The 19,774-nt window shown below is 38.6% G+C and overlaps 1 long non-coding RNA gene across 1 annotated transcript; it reads left to right on the top strand.

Moving 5' to 3' along the window:
* The first annotated feature begins 99 nt into the window (after positions 1–99).
* On the top strand, positions 100–19,314 carry LOC147654644 (uncharacterized). Its single transcript, XR_015282511.1, has 6 exons — positions 100–237; positions 393–422; positions 2,795–2,829; positions 13,281–13,391; positions 16,484–16,562; positions 16,841–19,314. It is a non-coding gene; the product is annotated as an uncharacterized LOC147654644 (long non-coding RNA).
* The last annotated feature ends 460 nt before the right edge of the window (positions 19,315–19,774 follow it).

The following is a 19,774-nucleotide window of genomic DNA, read 5'->3' as shown; positions in this document are numbered from 1 at the left end:
GGACAGAGCTACAGAAATTCAGGGAGATCAAGCCAAAAGCCCCGAGCAATAGAGTCAGGAAAGTCTCTGAGCAGTAGACATTCTTGTCCAGCTCCTGCAGAGGTGAGGTGAGTTGTCCTTGCTGTAGGACAGCATCCACCAAAGCTGCTCTCTCCCTGCCTCTGGGCAGGAGAGAAGAAAAAAAGGAAGGCTCACATTGAGATGAGAACAGGGAGAGATAACCAGTGACTGCCACAGGTAAAACAGTCTCTTCCTGGGCAAAATTAATTTTATAACAAAAAAAATAAAAGTAGTATAATGAGAAATGAAACAAAATTTGAAAACACCTTCCCCAAAACTCTCCTCTCTTTCTGGGCTCACCTTTACTGGTTTCTCTATTTTCTCCTCTCCAGTGGCACAGGAGAAAGAAGATGGGGCCTGTGGTAAGTTCATCACATTATATCTGTGCTGCTTCTTCCTCTTCTTGGGTCACTTCCATGGAAGACAGAACTCCACAAACTTCTCCAGCAGTAGTCCTTCGCACAGGGAGCAGTTCTTTGTGAGCAGCTCCATGGGGAGCGCTCCTTCAGGAACAGCCTCCTCCAGCATGGGTCCCTCATGGGGTCCTGCCTACTCCAGAGTGGGCTCCACACTCCACAAGGCCACAGGTGCTTCCAGGAGCCTTCTCCAGCATGGGCCTCCCATGAGGCCACAGATTTCTTTGGGTATCTCCCTGCTCCAGTTTGGGGCTCTGCACAGGCTGTGGGTGGATCTCTGCTCCACTGTGGATCCCCAGGGGCTGCAGGGGCACAGCTGCCTCACCATGGGCTGCACCAGAGGCTGCAGGGGAATCTCTGCTGCAATGTCTGGAGGACCTCCTCCCCTTCCCTCTACACTTGCCTTGTTGCCTGTAGAGCTGTTCTTCTCACATATTTTCACTTGCCTCTCTGCTGCTGTCATGCACGTTTTTTTCCTCCCTTCTCAACTATGTGTTGTGGTTTAGGACTGGTATTCTCCAATTTAGTAATCCTGCTAAAACCACACCACTACTCACTCCCCCTTCCCCTCCCCCTTCCTGATCTGGCAGGATGGAGTTGAGAATTGGAGGCACAAAAGTAGAAAATCACAGCTTGAGATAAGAGCGATTAACTGGAAGCAACATGATAAGAGAACAAACAGTAACAACAATATTAGTAACAAAAGTTATGAGGCAAAGAAATTATTTACATGGAAAGCCGTCAGCAAATACTGACCAGATCTTCCCCACTACATTTCCTCCCTCCTGGAAAAGGATGCTCTTGTTCTTGGAAGGGAGAGAGTTGCTTTACCCATCCCTGTTGTGAGGTGGTATTGAATACAATCAGTGTCTGGTCATGCCCCTTCAGCCACGCTTCTTCTCAGCTATTGCCAAAAATGAACCCTGTCCTTGGCTGAACCCAGGACACCATAACCCAGGGGTGCCACCACTGTTGCTGATGGGCTCAGTCTTGGCCAGAGGAGGGCCTGCCTTGGAGCCATTGCTGAACACAGGGGAAACTTCTGAGCAGTTTCTGATAGAAGCCACCCCTGCAACCCCCCTCAAAACTCTTGATATGCAAAACCCAATACAAATGAACATAAACTTACCCTAACTTCTTTTAGATAATTCTTTATTGTTTTGATATAGTGTGAATAACTGAAAAAAATGTGTTAATTCTGCTGCAGTATTAATCACTGCCACAATATATTCTCTCAAAGATAATAGAATTATGCTCCTGCAGTTTCAGAAGTGGCAGGTGAAGTTATCTTCTAATATCTGGCAATGCCAAAGGCTAGCATTTGGCTGTGTTGTGGAGTGCTGTCTCAGGACCCAGGGCATTCCAGACAGTTTATGTAAATTTCCAGTTTACAAGCCAGGAAACATATCCTTAGAGTTAGGCAATATCAACATATCCTCAAGAGCACTATTTTTTTTACACATTGGTATGCTCTGTTACAATGTCAAAGACCCACAGTGCTAGTTCTCCTGCATTTCTTATGCAGTAAATAGCTTGGTACCATGGTGCAGTGAAATGAGATGCTGTAGCTAAGTGGTTAAGGAAATGTGCAATATATCCAGCCATGTCAGCGTGTGCCCTTGCTCTCTACGAGTTCTTGTTATGAGTGTTAGCTTCCTTTTACCTAACTGAAGCAGCTAGGAAAAGCTTTATTCTCCATTTCAGCTGGGGAATCAAAGACCACTGCATTTTTTTGTTAGCCACATTGTTCTTTTATCTGCCAGTGGCTACTGAAATTGGAAATATTATGCATCATAACACAGCAGGCCGTATAGCCCGAGGTGAACATACAGCCACCACTGTGAGTCTGTGTATTGATTTTATTACCAGGCTGTCTTGAAGAGCTGGTCTTATATCTGTCAGCTGCCAGGGACCTCGGGTGATAATGACTTGAACTTTGTGGGTTTCTTATTAAAAGCCTGTGGCACTCAGAATGTCTTTTTGCATTTAATTGATATTTTATCAAATTTCTCCCATCAGATATTGCTGATTTATCTCGTTGAATTGGCTACTGATGTAATCATACATTTACAAATACAAAAAACAAAATGTGTGATGGTATTTTGAATACTGGATGTGTATTGAGAGCTCTGGTATCTGGTAATATGCATCACAGTGAAAATTTCTTTGGTCTGTCTATAGTAATAAATAAAACAAGGCCAAAGACCACTGTCATAGGCTTAGGGCCCAAAGGTCTTATGGGCATGCTCTGACCCCTGTGACTTAGCTGAACTTTTAAAAAATACTATTTTTATATTTAATTTCTTTTTTCCTTATAGGTTGTGAAAGGACAAGAAGACTATTATCTACTGAGGTAATGTTTTTATAGCATGAAGCTGTGGGAATGTGTCACATGAAGTGTCTTGTGGCAGGAGGAGTGTTTGAGGGTACAGCGCTGACTGCTGCAAAGTGTGGGGTGGGGGACACCCAAACCACTACATTCTTCTCTGTGTGGTCTTTTGGGAATGGTCCTGGCACAAGTTATCCCCTGAACTGTGCCCAGTCATTGTCTGGGAGAGCTCTTAACTGGGAAAGGCAAAAGCCCTGCCAGGGAATATGCTAGCAATTATGCACTGCAGAAGGCTGGAGGTCCCATCCAATGCTCAGCTTCACTGCCTGGCACTTTTTCATTTAACAGCATAGATTTGTCCTGTGTTTTATAGAATGTCTTTCAGAAATATTATGGGATAAGGTTATAAACAATTATCTTACCTCTACTTCTTCCCAGTTCCCATAGACTGTATGTGAAGTTTTCTGATTTTTGTATTGCTTTCTCCAGTGCAGGACCATGTCCTGCACTGCCACTTCAGCTCAATCAGCAGTGTACTTGCTCTCTGTTAATGGCTATTATTATGTTGCCCTTTTTCCCCTTGAACAATTCAGCTGTCCTTGCTGTTAGGAGATATTTCTTTAGATCTGTCTCCCTCAAGCATGCCTCCTACAAACTGGACTATTTTTTCCTAGAGACAATCCTAAATTCAATTATGGAATATCTAATGTCTATAATGTTACACATATTGTTTCCAGTTCTGAATATGTTTTCAGTCTTTACTCAGCTTTTCAAATTTCTGGATAAAATGAAAGAAAACAACAAAGCAAAGCAAAAATATTCTAGTAGTTCTCACTTTTTATGCAGTCACAGTATAGCACCTTGTAAAACAAATGGAAGATAACTAGACATCAGACTGCTTCTATCCTTTACAGTAAGGGTTTTCATAGAACAGCACTGATAGAAAGGTTTACTATAACTATCAAATGCAATATCTATTTATTAATTTTAGTCATGAGATAGAAAAATGTGATGATATTTTGCAAGAAATGTTGAATCAATAATAATTGGTTTAAGTACAATAGTGTGATAGTGCCTTTATCTGTTGATTGAAGATTGATGCGGATTTAAGTAAATACAGTTTTCCACCTTTATATACAAATACATGCATCATTAAGTAAAGTACTGGAATACTTCCAGTGAAAATACACTTTAAAAAAAAAAAGTATGGAAAATATCTGTAAGGGATGATTTCTCTGAAAGTGAGACATAGTAGTTACTGATGGTGTGACATGTCTTGTAAAATTAGGGATATTAATTTAGAAGAACATATGTATAAAATCAGACATAGAATTGAATTTTCTATATTCTGCATTTATATGTCTTCTACATATATGATGCTAATCTTTCCTGCATTTTTCACAAGACAGTGCTGCCACATCAATGAGAGGGGAAAACCTTTAGGTACCTGCACAGGTAGTAAGAATTAGATTCAGAGGTCAAACCTTGTAAATAACCATGCTGTAACCTAAGGCACCAAGTTGATTCAGTAAGAAATTGATTAGTTGATATTTCTGTAGTCTCATTCTGTCTGGAGTTATCAAAAATCTTGCTCAGCTGCTCCATGCTTCAGGCATTACTTACAACAGCAATGTCATTCTCATATCTCTTATCTTCTTAGAGGTAGGATAGTTAGAAAAAAATTACTTCAATTTCAAATTTTTTCTCATGACCTTCTGCTGTTTTTCTCTTCTGGTTTTGCTGTCTGAGTTATGATTTTGCTTGCCTATACAAAAAGAAGAGAAAACTTATTGTTTTTCTTAAAACTGAATGACGCTTTCTGGCTCTTTTTACTTGCCTTTCTATTTAGGAACCTTGGGGAAACTCTAAGGCTAATTTTTGACCATAACAACAAAAATCCTGCTTTTTACTGTAATAAAGCATGAGATTATCTTAGGAACTCATGACTCTGGGGATTTAGTCTTTAAGACTAAGCACTGATTATTACTAAAACTCAAGATAAAAACAATTCTGGTGATTTAGAATAAGCTCTGCCCTTCCAGAGCTGCAGAATAAGACCTGTAAGCTGAATATTAGCCAGCAGGAATTATGATGGTTTTGCATATACAGAATTATTTAGTTTATCTTTTGAGATGTCTTCATCTTGATGAAGGAAACTGCAATTAGTGTTTCAGAAAACTTCACAGATAAGCTCCCTTGCTGACTTCCCCACACTAATTGTGGTTTCCTTATCCAGTTTATATTTCACTTTATATTTCACTGACTCACTCCAAGCCTGTCTTTACATACCAGGATTTTCTGGATTCTGCCCACTGGAGAGGCTGAGCTGTAGAAACAGCTAAATGTGCATCCTTCTGATGTCAAATGTAAACGGGAATGGTCTTTCACCGCTTATTCTTAACAAGCCTTGACAGTGCCCCTCTTTAAAAGACAAGGTTTTCTTACTAAATGTGTTAGTGAAAAACTTGTTTTGATTGACAACAGCGACAATACCCCGAAGGGATATCATACTGTAATGGAGCTCTTGCCTTCCTTTCACACAGAGCAGGAGTAATGTGTGCTGGGGCACCTGTGTGGATGCTCCTTTCTTTCTAAATAACTTTGGGAGTGGGTGGGTTCCCGTTCCCTTTTTTTTTTTTTTTTTTTTTTTTTTTTTTTCTAGAAAGAATGAATGTTGTTAAAACCTGCTTTGGAGAGAGTGGTGTGACATCCTAGAAAATATGTAATTGAGATAGTTCTGTCATCTGCATGCTTGTCATTTTCTTCTTTAAATAAAGCAAACTTCCTGCTATTGCAGGTTTATCTTTTGCACTGTACATTAGTTAGTTGTTTATTCTTGCAATGTATTGGATCAATACATCATCAAAAGTGACAGATGTGTGAGTCTGTCACAATACATGTAGCAATAATTTTATTACTGTGTGTGTTGTTAGAATGTGTTCAGGACACAGCTGCAGCATCTCTACTTCTGAAAAGATCATGAAAGATGAAATGCCTTATGACACTGCATACAGCATGTATATGTGGATACAGCACATATATAAACTGCACAGATGTGTATTTATAGTAACATGCTGAAATTATGGTGAAAGTTCTGTCAGCATTTCCAGTGCAAACATAATTTTCAAGATTTGTTATGCAGCTATAGGTTAGATCTCAGAATTTGGTAAACAAGGCTTGGGTAGCAAACCTTCTATAGATTTATTTTTAAAGTGTTGCTTCATAATGTATACAAACACAAACAGAGACAGGTGTTGCAAAGTTTCTATTTGTGATGCTGTAACTAAAAAACAATACAGGTTTAAGAAGAAATTTGCTTCCCAGAAGTACTGAAGTTAAAAAAGAAAAAAAAAGAAAAAGGATAAAATAAATTAATGACTCACCTTGCCCAGCATAATCTACTTTTTTCATTGTTTCAAGGGGTTTTTATCACGTCTACTCTTTTATTTGGCCGTTCCAAGCTTCCAGGAGTCTGAAAACTACAATAACTGATATACTGCAGTCCTTGGTGATATTGGAATTGCACATGAGATAAGGTTTCATGAACATAAGGAATATGACATGTTCCTGTTAGAGCTTGGACTTGAATGATCAGATTTTGTTTTATTCTTGTGTTCCACCTTATCTGGTGCAAAGTCCTCTATTCAGATGGACGTGGTCTGTGGAAGGTTTTGGCTGTGAAAGACGGGGTACCTTCCACCTTTTAGGGCATTTTTAAGTGATACAAATCTTCCTTCAGCTCTTTCTATCCCCCTACTGCCCCCTGCTCCCCACCTAGTTGCTACAGTACAAGGTTGTAGGGCTACTTGAAGATGGTTTTATTTTCACTTTTCCCACTTTTAGACTTAGATGGATAGTTGGGGTTTTGGGCGTTATTTACTAGAATTAAAACAAACAAACAAACAAAAAACTGTTGTTGCAATTAAGTTCTAGATATAAATAAAGGGAGATGAATCAAGAGTATTGCAGAATTATGACCTGAACCTGTTACAACAGGTCCATAGAAAGGCTACTGAATTGGCCAGAGGCCTGGAGCACCTTTAGTGCGAAGAAAGGCTGAGAGAGTTGGGTTTGCTCAGACCAGAGAAGAGAAAGCTTCAGAGAGGCTTTATTGCAGCCTTTCAGTATATAAAAGGTGCTTATAAGAAAGATGAAGAAGGACTTTTTACTGTGGCTTATACTGACAGGATAAGGGACAATGCATATTCAGATTAAAAACCAGCAGGATTACGTTGGACAAAAGAAAGAAATTCTTTACTCTGAGGGGGTGAGACACTGGAAAAGGTTGTCCAGAGAAGCTGTGGATGCCCCATCCCTGGAAATATTCAAGGCCAGGTTGGAAGAAGTTTTAAGTGTGGGGATGAACCTCTGTGGCAGGGAGTTGAACTAGATAATCTTCAAAAGTCCCTTGCAGACCAAACTATTCTATGATTCCAAAGTGAAGAAAATAATAATTTTCATTTTGAAATGGTCAAAAGGAAAGATTCTGCTAGTTGAATGTCTAAGTGGAAAAAAAAGAATAAATTATAATATCAAGTTCCTCAGATATCTTTGTTTTGGCAAGAAAAGAATTCCACCTAAAACCAATGAGATAAATTACATTATGTTACTTAACAGAGTTGAAGTTTGAACCCAATTAATATTAATTTTATTTTCAATGTCAGTGAAAAGATCTCAAAATATGTCAAAAAAGATAATGCAAAGCTACAAGTAGGTATTGCCAGGCTGACCTAAAAGTACATTCAAGATTTCTATCCTCTTCACATACAATTATGTATACAGAGAAAAGCATGATATTAGACCATTAAACCAGAGTTGTATGTAAAAAAGGGCCTTTGAGACTGGCTTGACATTGTCACTTTCAGCAGCCTGCATTCTGTGGGATGTCTGCATGATGAATACCTTAAACACTAGAGCATAATTTTAAAACTTTGTGATTCCTTACCAGAAATTTGTGTGTATATATATACACACACAGTTAAATAGATGCAAAAAAAAATCTTACAAATCATCCTTTGCATAACCATGTTATACATTAATGTAATAATAATAGAATATATTGATTCAAAATGTAGATTTTACAGAGAGTTTTCTTCATGCCATCTGATGCACTAATAAGTTTGTCATTAAGTTTAATTGGAAAGCTAGTGTAGAAAGCACTAATCTCCTCTTGCATTACAAACTTTTTTAAATGGAAGGTTTTCTTGTCATATAGCATGACAATTCTAGGACTAATGCCCTTTATCTAAAACCAACATCACAAATCTGCTCTGATTAGCTCAAGAAGAACAAACAAAGCCCAACTATGTTCTTGAGATTATAATCAAAGTTGCAGGTGCTTACTTTGAAACTGTAGCAATGAACAAAACCACAAACAAACACACATTATTTATTATCCATACAATAGAGCTGTTTGTCAAGTGTGTTTCGTGGTGATTAGTCTCCATACTACAAATTATGGTCTTGAGATCTGGTGTGTTCATTTATGCAATCATTATGAGTGGAGAAAGGTGAACTACTCTGACAGTAAAAGCTGACCTTTCAGTTATTTCCCTCAAATCTGAACTATCCATTTGTCAGCCATGGTGTGTGAACCAGTTCCTTTCTATCTACACTGAGGTGCAGCAAGCCTTCAGTTTGGAAAAATCAAGGTGAATAAAGGTCATCAAATCTCTTTATCTGATTGTATTCTAGGAAATTGCTGAAAGCAAGCAGGTATGCTGCAGGCACACTGGTGATTTTTCACAATGCCACTGAATAGAACCTTCAAATTTGGTGCAGTTATAGATCATGGACCAGAATACACACACATGCAAACACAGAAAGATGGTGAAAAAAAATAAAATAAAAAGAGACAAAATTCAGATTTCAGTGAGACTATTCCCTCACAGGATACCCAATGATTGAGGATTTGGTTTTGATCATTTTAGTCTTTCAGTGTGTCTTATTTTGTAACCTCTTCCTAGTCTTACTTAGCTTTTATATATAATTATTATTATGTATAGTTAAGCTGTATAAGGACACCCATAGAAAAGCTATAGGTACACATAAAATTAATTAGATTTGCAATTCCAAATGATGGCCAGCAAACAGCATAGCAATATTCCCACAGAGAGAACAAATTAACTCAGCTAGCCAATAAATCAGAACAAGGAAACCATGTTCTCTTTTTCACCTCCAAGAAATAAAATCAGAACTTGCCCAAATGCTTTATCATATAAATGACTCTTCAAAGATGCTCAGAAGGTCAGATGTTTGACTGGGTGGTCGTTTCTTTTTTCATAAAGAAAATACTAAACACATCTTTAGTTTTTGTGTATGTTATGTGTCCCAGAAGGTATGACCTTGTCAACTATCGAGACTCAAATATCTGTGATGTCACTACTATTTATCACATTCTAACCAAGAAAATAGCCATCTAGTTATTAATTGGTTGAATCATTATCAATAATTACCATTGTGCTAATTTTGCCTTTAGCCTCTACAAGACAATGGATGATGAATAATTGCATATTGCAGCTGGGAATGGGTGACCAGAAGCTAATGTTCTGTGTCAAAGTACTGGGCAAAAAAATTATATCTCACCATCATAAAATAATAATGTCTTGCTATATTCCCAGATAAGTTCCTGGGTAAAGGAACCATCATTTGCTTTATTCACTGAAGGAACAGGGCCCTGATCTGGTTGACCTCAAGTTTACACCATCTTGTTTTGGGATCTAAGTGCTGTGAATCTTTTGAAAGCATAATGTCCTCCCAACATGGTGTTCCTCCCATTTCCTATCCCAGATTAGGCAGATAGACACAGACAGCTGCAGAAAGTAATTCAGACTTAATATGTGTCCAAATACCAACATTTCTGTCAATTACTATTTTGCACTAGGTGTTGTGAACTAGAAAGAGAAGACTTGGTTCTCTTCAATATAAATGTTACTACTAATGAGAAAAAGTGTAATATGTGCTATGGAAAGTAATGTAACTAGTTTTGATTTTTTTTTCCATGGTAGTTTAAGACCTAACAGAACTACTGTGTCTTCCTATAATTTTTCAAATGAGCATTTGAGAACAAAGAATTGATATTTAAGGCAAAAGTGCCTCTTCACTGACCCAGGGCATTTCTTTTTGATTAAAAACGTTTGTGGCAAATTTGAGAGACAAAATTTTCCAAGGTTAATAACAAAAAGTGATAGCCAACACTGAACTCCATTTCTGCCTGCATGGATGGACTGCTATCCAACCGCAACTTGAATATGATTAAAAACATAATTTGACTTTGAAATCCAAATGTATCTAACACCTTCCTCCCTAGAGGATCAAACCAGATGTGCCTTGTTTTTATCCTGCTGGCAGCTAAACATAATTTCCTAGGTAGACATCCACAGAAATCCTGTGATATCTTAAAAAGTAAATTTCATCAGGGTAAACACATCTCTAAAGCATTAGACCAATGAAATTTTAAACCCCATCTCACAAAGTTATATTTCACAAAAGTGGAAAGCAGTTTTTATTCCTTTTTGCTGCAATTTTTGTGAACATATGGTGTAATGTGGAAACATGGATAGTCAGAACAGTTAGCAGTTGCTGTGGTACTGCTGGCTTATTTCCACTTTACAAATTCATACGAAGCTAAAATATCACGCTGGTGACATATGCTTACCGGCTCTCCATTTACTGCCTGCAGCTATGGGCTCCTGTATTCTAATGGTAATTCTACAATCTGTTCACTGACAGCTCAGGGGGCCAGATGATATGCACACTACTGACAGGGACATCACTTTCATGAAACATTTACTTCTCTGCACCTGAATATTGGAGTAATCATATAGAGAGTCGACACACCATGAAATAGAGTTAGACTGAAGATTCTGAGAAGAAAATAGCAGACTGTCACTCAAAATAAAGTTCATTTTATACCCAGCAGAGCTAGGTTAAAAGACATTTCCATACACTGAAAATGCCTTCCATCCTTAAAGCTGCAGTTTAAAAGAAAAATGTTTTCTCCATATTTTTCTTGGGTGGCTCCGGGGATAATTGCACTCCAGGACTTGCATTTGGGAATGAAATCAGGATTATAGTGGGTGTACGGGCACTGAAAATTCATCCCTGCCTGCACCTTGTCAAGAGCACCACTAAACCAGCCCTGGGCAACTTCATTTTATCTAGTGCCAGGTTGGCTGTGAGGTTTTGAGCACATGAAGGCCGTTTGCATGAAGCCATCCCTCAGATCAGAGCCTCCCACCTTGCCCAGGCAGCAGCACAGGTGCAGCTGAGCTCTCAGTGGTGGACTGGTGCCCAAAGAAACGCACAGCCAGCATGGGATTAGGCTGCTGCTGCTGGGGAGATACATCCATGAGCAGCCAAAGGAGTCAAAGGAATGGCTGTGGGATTGGGATCAGCTGCTCAGAGTGAGAACTGCTGGACTGCTCCTAAGCAGGCACAGGCAGAGCTGATAAGAAGCATATTCAGGTGAGACCTGGCAAAATGCATAATGCATTGCATAAATGCCGCATTTTACAAAAAATGGTAATGATAAATTCCAAGGCAAAAGGTTAATTTAAATATGCAAAAAAAATTGTGAAAAGGCTTAAAAGGCCAGATAATATCTTTTCCCTTTGTCATTCTCACCAGAAGACAACAACCAATTATCTCATGTTATGAAAGAGGAAAGAGCAGTAAAATAAAACAATGATTATTCCCTTGCCAATATAGATAGGTCAAGGATAAACATGTAATGTGTGAGCCAGCTGTTGGTAAGCATGGAAATCGCCTTTCCAGTACCCATATTACCTGTGAATAGAAATACAATGTTGACATTAATGTATTTTCTATGTCTTGGCCCTTGTGAAAGCAATTGTGAGCAGAGGTGGCCCTGGCGAAGAAACTTAAACATTACTAGGCAGATGGAAGTAAAGTTAAAAACTGGACTGGAAGACACAGAATGAAATACTATCTGAAAAGAAAAACAATCATGAGGAAAAAAAGAGATAGTAAGAAATCTTTCCTCATTAATGTACCAGTAAACATGAAACACCACATGAATTTAGAAGGAAAACACACAGAAAGCAAAATGGAGATTGCAGAGAACTAAATCTTGTGGTTACCACTGCTGGTGATCAAGAATCCTCCCTGTCAATCCCTTGTGATGGTCCATTGAAAATCTGATTTTTGCTCCAGTGAGGAAAGCTGCCTTGATTATGCTATGTTGGAATTATCATACGCTAGAACAATGAAGTCAGGGCAGACATCATCAAATATCCATGTACATAACATGAGTCTTCACGGATACTTCTCTAAAAACTGCTCCTGTGGTTATTTCAGCCCTTTTCCCAACTCTGATTCCCTATGTATTCTCAGTAGACAGATTGCATAAAACACAGTTGATCCTATTAATGTCAATTTATAAAGATTTTGTTCTATAATACCTGTTGCTCTTAAGGATTTTTCTCAAAATATCTCATTATAAACTCACATACACTCCTTGTGACCAATGAAAGGCTACCAGAGGGTTGTGGGGGTTCTTTTGTTTCTGTTTTTGTTTTTTTTTGTTTGTTCGTTTTGTTGTTGTTGTTTGGTTGGTTGGTTGGTTGGTTGTGGGGTTTTTTTCAGCTTGTGTCAGAATGGAACTGTCATTGCATTATCCTTGAGATATCCTGCATCCAAGATTTAAACTGCTTTCATTTGAGTTGTAAAAACATAGCAATGTACTTTGGGTGTACTGATTAGAACTTTTTTCACCAAAAGTTATTTATAGGCAAGGTTTTTGTATGAAATGGCTTTTTTTGTGGAAAACAGAAATGTCCACAGATTTAGTTTTTGAAAAAAAAACAACTTTGAAAAACAACAGGAAAAATACTTTGATCTAACGGAACAGTTATTTTTAAACAAAAATTAATTTGTAGTATAAAAACTTTCTGTAGTTGTTTTTGCATTCTCTTGCTCAAGAAACAATAAAGTACATAGAGGAATAATTGAAAATATGTATTTTACCCCCAAAAATACTTTAAAAAAAATAAATACCAAAAAAAAATAAGGATCCTTAAAAGATTGAAAGATACTTATTTTTTAGTCTATTCCAACAATTCCAACAAAATATATAGCATTTTCAACCAAGTATAGTAGCTACATTTTGCAGGATTACCTGGAAAATTTCTCTGTTTATATCACAGCAGGGATGGCTTAGGGCAATGTTACCGTGTGGCTGGAGCCTGCTACAGAATGTATCAGAACATGTACACTCATTTTATTCTTTTATGGAACATTTATTTGTACACCTCTTGTTTCTATTTATCCAAATTTAAGGTAGAATCTTACTGCATAGAGTGCATTTATCTTATAATAAAATATCTTCTGCTTGTGTTGAAAGATGAAGAGACAGAGCACAAAATTTCCTCATTATTTTTCCCCCAATTTTAAGTTCTTTCAAACACACTGCAGTACAACTTTTTTTTAGAATTACCTGAAGCACTTTCTTGCAGTACTTTCTCCAGAGTGAGGATGCCATAAATGCAGAGAGAATGGGTGAATGCCATGTAACTGCTGTCCCAAACCTGAAATGGAGGGTACTACTGTGACTGCATTTTTACAAGGTAATTAATTTTACATCTTCATTGCATCAGACTTTTAAAAACTGAATTGCAGCTTGAATGCCAGTGATTAATTTACTGAAGTATAAAATGTGGAAAACAGGATATTTTGCTGAGTTGTTAAGAAGATTCAGGTGGATTTTGAAAAGAACACCTCTCTTTACTCCAGTATCCCTGAGACACCAGAGGAAAACAGTTTTCTATGCAAAATATACACAGTGGTCATATTTGAAGCTTTTTGCATTTCCTTCATGTCATAATATGACATATTTTTTGGGGATCCTTTTGTTGGGCTAAATAAAAAGGAGAACATATGACACAAAAAATAATTCAGGGGCTAATCCCTTTAACATGAACTCCTGGAAACCTCGAAGCAGCACAGCTTTTTACCTTGTTGTACCACCCAAGCCTCCCATAAGTGATGCAGCCAGATGATGGCCCGTGGAGGAAGTTTGTGCTAATACTGTGCTTCAATATGTCTCTGCTCTGTATATTTGTCACTGGCAGTGACTTTTTCAGCTGCTGTCTCATTGTCTTTTCGCAGCACTGGAGCTTCACAGACTGGAATTGAACTCACTCAGGTGCAGCCAGCAGAGGCTTTTCCCTAATGCTGTCTGATGGCAAGTCCCATGCTGTGCCTCTCCTCTGAAGGGGAACTGATGGAGTAGCTCTGTCCCAAAGACCACAATTGGCAACTCCTTTCTGCCTAAAATTTTCCCAGGTCACGCTTGCACTAGCAAGTGTTTTGGACTGATGACTTCACATCAGTGTTGCTCTGAGGCTTCCTTTCTAGCACTCAGGCCTTAGTGCCCAGACAGAGAAGCTTGAAGATGGTGCCTCATTTACAGTTTGGTTTTCCACATGTATGTTCTGGAGTCTCTGAACCTTTCAGGCTATCGCTGCTTTTATGGAATTGGCAGGTGTGTATGGCTTCAAAGAAAGTCACCTATGAAATGAAGGCATCCATTGTTTTTATCCCATGGAAAATGTACACATTTTTTACTTAAGTAGTAATTTTTAAATAATTTCCCAAGTCTTCTCTGAGAAAGGGAATCAGTGATAAGTACATCATATTTGGATCCTAAAGGCTGCATACAAAATGAATGCTGCTTTTCAATTCTGGACAAGTTGCTGAGGCTTCTGTGTGCCTGGGTTGTTTTTCCAAGGACAATTTGGCCCAGATGCTTTATGGCACAGAACACAGATTTTACCTCTGCTCTGGGGCAGGCAGCCTGTGAGAGCTGGGAGAGGACTGCCCACGACTTTTGTGAACCACCACCACTGTCTGGTAGTACAGACACCAGGCAGGCAACACTGGGAGAGGCTCATGGTGAAATTTGGCTGCTGCCTCATTAGGAACCCAAAGACATAATTTAACTGCCAGGATACACTAACTCTGCATTCTAAATAACTTTGCACTACCATTGATTCTTGAATATCCTTTTAATGTCCTATTTAGGTCACTACAGATCTTTTTTGGGGATGAGCATCCAAAACAAACAGTACCTGACAAAAAGTATTACAAATGTTAGCAGGGCTAAATGGCCCATCCTGTTCATCCTGATATCATGAATCAAAAATTAATTTTGACATGGACAAAGCAAGCAGACCTTTAAAGCAGATAAAAAGTATAAAAGCAGATACTAAAATATAAAGCTCAGAATAAAGGCAAAGTCCCTTGTACTGAGTGTTTTCTCAGAGTCTTTTTGATTGTTTGGAGACAGCTCAAATGCTCAGTTTGTTTGGAGATTTTTTACCAATGCTTGGCTGCTGATTCAATGGTGTCAAAGGAGCCATTTTACAGGCCAGGGATTACGATCTCTCATCACAATATTTATCTGCCCATTTCTGCTCAGCTTCCTATTTTCCTTTAGCTCCAGCTGCAGCTCAAAAACATTAAAATATTCTTCTTCCTAATGGTGAAATCCCAGTCTAAAACATGGCATGTGTGTGGCACTCTTATTCACCCTGCAACTGAAAGACCTTTCCTCTTTAGTGCCTTCCTTTCTGGTAAGTGTTGACAAAAAACAAAACAATATTAAATACTCATCTCTTTTCTTCCAGTGCTTGTAGCAGTAGCACACATTTTTCCCCTTTCCCTTTCTATTTCCATTGGATATTTTTGCTATTGTTTTCTCTTATTTATCCTCAGGGATACCTCTATATGTGGACTCAGACTTTTTCATTTGTTTCTGACTGTAAAATTTGGATATCTTCATGTTTGTTTCAGTGATTGGAGAATGTTACTAATGCTCATTTACTCCAGTTCTTGGTTGTGCTCTTGTATCAATGATACTATTTTCCTTACTGACAACTTCACTAAATGCAGCATCATTTCACTGAATTTCACGCTGGGAACAACATTAAAAAAAACACCTCTTTCCTTATAAAGTGGTTATTTTTTGACAAGACACATCAGAAAGACACTGCAGAATAGTGAAGTCCCAAACTGGCCTCTTCAACTGCTTCTCCAACCAAATTAAATTTGTATGTTTGGATAGAAGATTATAATGAAACAAACTAAGCTCTATTAATTGATATAAGAACCTCTGCTCTACAAGCTTCAGCTCTGATTCATGCTTCTTCCTTTTCTCAGACCAAAAGTTACAAGCAAGAGATGTTTTTATGAACCCACCTATTCTGTGCAAGCCTTTCTCCATGACAGAAGCAGAATGGATACACTTTCTCCAGTACTGCACTCCTTGTTTCACACCATCACTTTGATGAGTCAAGCCAGGCTGCTCCTGTCATCTGCTCTGGAATTGATGAAGTCTCTGGGTAGTTCCCCTTCAGTCAATCCCTTCACTGCATTTGAGACACTTGCTGTGATTGTCCCAAAAACGCTTCCAGTTGTCTTAGCGTTATTTATCTACCTATTTACTACCTGCCCCTGATCAAGTAAAGACTAGGTTACTGGCTGCTCAGCTTTATCCTATAACAGCAGAATGAGTCACAGGACTGAGTCCAGTGTGAAGGAATCATCTATATGCATGGCTGTTCGTGTTTTGAAAAAAATAAAAATGTGTTGTCCAGAACCTAAAGCTAGAACTGGTAGCAACAGATTTAACAGCTGACTCTTCTTCACATTTCTCTAGAAATTGCCTGAGGTCTTAGTAGAAAGATGGTAACTACCGATGGACTGAAGATAATAACAATGGGAAAGAAAAAGGACATGTAAGTACCTTCCACTCACATCAGCAAAAATCAAAGCAATCAATCCCCCCAAACCTAAGTGTCCTACTTCTGTGTCTCTGCTTATCACTGTATATCACTACATCTGCCTGTTTTCATGTTTTATCCTGTAATCCCAGCGAGGCAAGCACCTTGCCTTCCCCTCCATCCAGACCTTATTAGCTCTGAGATGATAACAAATTGTAACAGTTTTACACATCCTAAAAGAAAACTTTCTTGTTTAGTCTGAGATCTGTCAATATTTCTTTTTCTTGGGACAGGTCCTCTCTCCAGCCATGGGCCTGGGACGTGTCAGCTGCCAGCTCAGAGAGTCACTGACGGGTCACTCCTCACCTGGAAGGGCTGCTCCCAGTGCACAGAGCCCAGTGGCTTCACTGTCACCTTCACTTACTGCCGCTGTGATGGCCCATCCCAAGTGTGGTAGGGCCATGGAACTGCTGGAATGTCCTGCCCTGTGCACAGGTTCAGACCCCCTGGGCTGGTGTGCAGCACACCCAGGCTGTCTGTGCTGAGACCGCTGGCCAAGTGTGGCCAGGCTCCACGTGGACAGCAGGCTCATTTACACGTGTCAAAGCAGCACTGAGGTTTAATTGGAAATCTTAATGCATATAAAAATAAACAGCAGTAGATTCTGATGGAGTGAGAAGTTAAACTAACTCTGAGGCCATGTGGCCGCTACAGAGTCATCCAAATTCATTGCAATTCTGCTGATCTCATTACCAGTATATCTACAGAGAGAAATCATTTCAGACTCTGGCATGGTAGTTTAAAGAGGAATAGCTCCTCTTGCAACACTGTGAGCTGATGCACTTAATTTAGAATAAGGGCAGATTTTGCAATTAAATCTAAAAGTAAGCAGACTCTGAATAAATTAGGATATCTCTAAAATATGAGAAATGGTATAGTGAGTTAGGTCTGGCCATTCCAGAATGGCTACAGAAAAAACTTGTATCAGGTGTGAGTTTTGATCCTAGATAGGGTAAGATCTTGAGCAAGGTACTTAAATTCTCAGTTACACTTCTCTTCTTAAGAAATTTTTTTCTAAACCCTTATTGTTTCAACAGCTCATACAGAAGATGGCTTTGAGGCTTAGAAAGTCAGTATTTTTAAATAACTGCTTATAATATACATAATAATTTAAGCATTTAGGACTTGAAAACCGTTCCCTTTGGAGCCCTTGAGAGAAATGTTATATATATGCAAAAATGCAGATGTTAGTAGGAGCAGCATGCACATATCCAAGAGCAACATTTGGCCCCCTTAAGTCAAATGAAAAAACTTTCACGCTTACATGCACACTCACAAACCCACCCTGCTGTGAAACTAGATATCATTTTCTGATTAAATGCTTACTCAGTCTGTCTGTACCACAGAGTGACTGCAATAGTAATAAAGCTCTGATGTGGCATAGGTTAAACCTTGAGGATTTTGTGGTGGTGTGTTTCTAGAGAGTTATATAGTCAATAGGAATAACACTTATCATTTACAGGGCAACTTTTATTTTAGGATTTTAGGCTGTGCCAGCATGTAAGGTTTAAATCTGAAAACAAAACAATTTAATTTAGTGGAAAAATGCAGTTATCTCATGGAAATGGACTTTCTGCTGTGTTTTATTTATTTTATGGAATTGAAGTTACAGATGTCTTACTCTGTGCTTGCTACAGCAAATGAAGCTGATCCTCAGCAGAGCAAGCGTAAATAAAGATAGTGCAGAGATTATGGGTGAGGCACATGTACAGACTCGTGGCTATTGCTCAGCAGGCAGCATTGAAAAAGGCAAATCCTGGTTTCTGCTGAGGGACAAAGGGGCAGCAGAGGAGCCTCCTGTCTGCCCAGAGCCTGCAGAGGCTGTGAGCATCCTGCTGCAGTGCCTGGGGACTGCAGGGGTCAGGGGCAAGGAGCTCTGGCCTCCCTTGGCCTCAGCTGGGCTACGAGCCATGCACTGACCCTATAGAGGGTGGTGTAACACCACTCCAATGTCCTGGGGAATTTGTCCTCCTGTAGCACCCGCCCTGCACCCTGCAGAACAATCTCCTGCAGGCAGAGAGGTCTCAGAACAGTCAGAGGAGTTTTCCAGGAGCCTGGCAAGGCACTGAGAGGTGGGCAGCTCCTGTCTGGTGATTTCTTTTTGGTGATAGCTTCTCTGGCATTTCTGTGAAATTCAGAAATTTTACTTGCATGTTTTCCTGCTGGAGAAAGTCACTTTAGTGGATGATTGAAGGCAAAATTTGGCAGTTTTAATACTTGAAAATCCAAATTTTATAAACAAAGCTTTTAAATTATCTAAGTCCTACGCTGTGGGAAATAAGTAGAAAAACTCTCAGAAACTGTGTGAAAGCAGATCTCAGAATAGAAGAATGCAAGAATCCAGACATACAAAGACAAGAAACAATAAACTGTGTTTTTGAGCTGTGTAAAAATAAGTCTTAGAAAATATAGTAAACAAGATAATAGAAACATCTAAGTTCAATAATAAAGCTTTATCCATTGTTTTTAAGCTATAACAAACAAGTGTTGTTAGCAGCAAAGTATATGTATAATTTTAATGATTAACTTAAGCAAACGCTTGTAAGCTTTAAACTTTATACTATTAGTTAAAAAGTTTTTTAAAAAGCATTGTAACCAAGAAAATTAGACTGCTAATGTAATGACGTGACTTTCAACATCTTCCATATCTAACCTTGTACTGATGAAACTAATGCTGAATAAAAATCTCAAAGGGTACCTACCTTCAGACCTATCTTGTTATTAATTAAAATAAAAATCCAGCACTACACACTAAAATGAAAGGTTTCAAGACAAAATTATTTACTGTGTCTAGATTCATCTTTGTTCTAAAAGAATTAGATAATCAAAAGGGTAAATATGTATATATTTTAACTAACTAAAAAGGATGAAAAATCTTTTCATTTCATCTGGTTTATTCTGTTCAAACAATTTGTTTGAAAAGAAAATACTTTTTTCTCCCCTCTAATTTTGAAGCAATTTAGATGATGTTATAGTTAAGAACATATTTTGCCCAGCTTTATTAAATAACATAGAATATTAAAGACCATTCCAAACCCTTTCCTCTAGATATGGACTCTTCCCAACCCCAAATCCATCTCAGGATTAAACATCATCTCCTCATTTGAGGGGGTTTCTGATTTGTCCAGGAAAAAGTGAGGCCCCTGGTGTGGTTGTCCATTTGCCAC

This window comes from Cyanistes caeruleus, chromosome 2 (genome assembly GCF_971803275.1).
Source record: "Cyanistes caeruleus chromosome 2, bCyaCae1.hap1.1, whole genome shotgun sequence".
In the NCBI taxonomy this organism is placed as follows: domain Eukaryota; kingdom Metazoa; phylum Chordata; class Aves; order Passeriformes; family Paridae; genus Cyanistes; species Cyanistes caeruleus.
The sequence above is the reverse complement of the archived record's forward strand: the minus strand, read 5'-3'. Positions and strand labels throughout refer to the sequence as shown.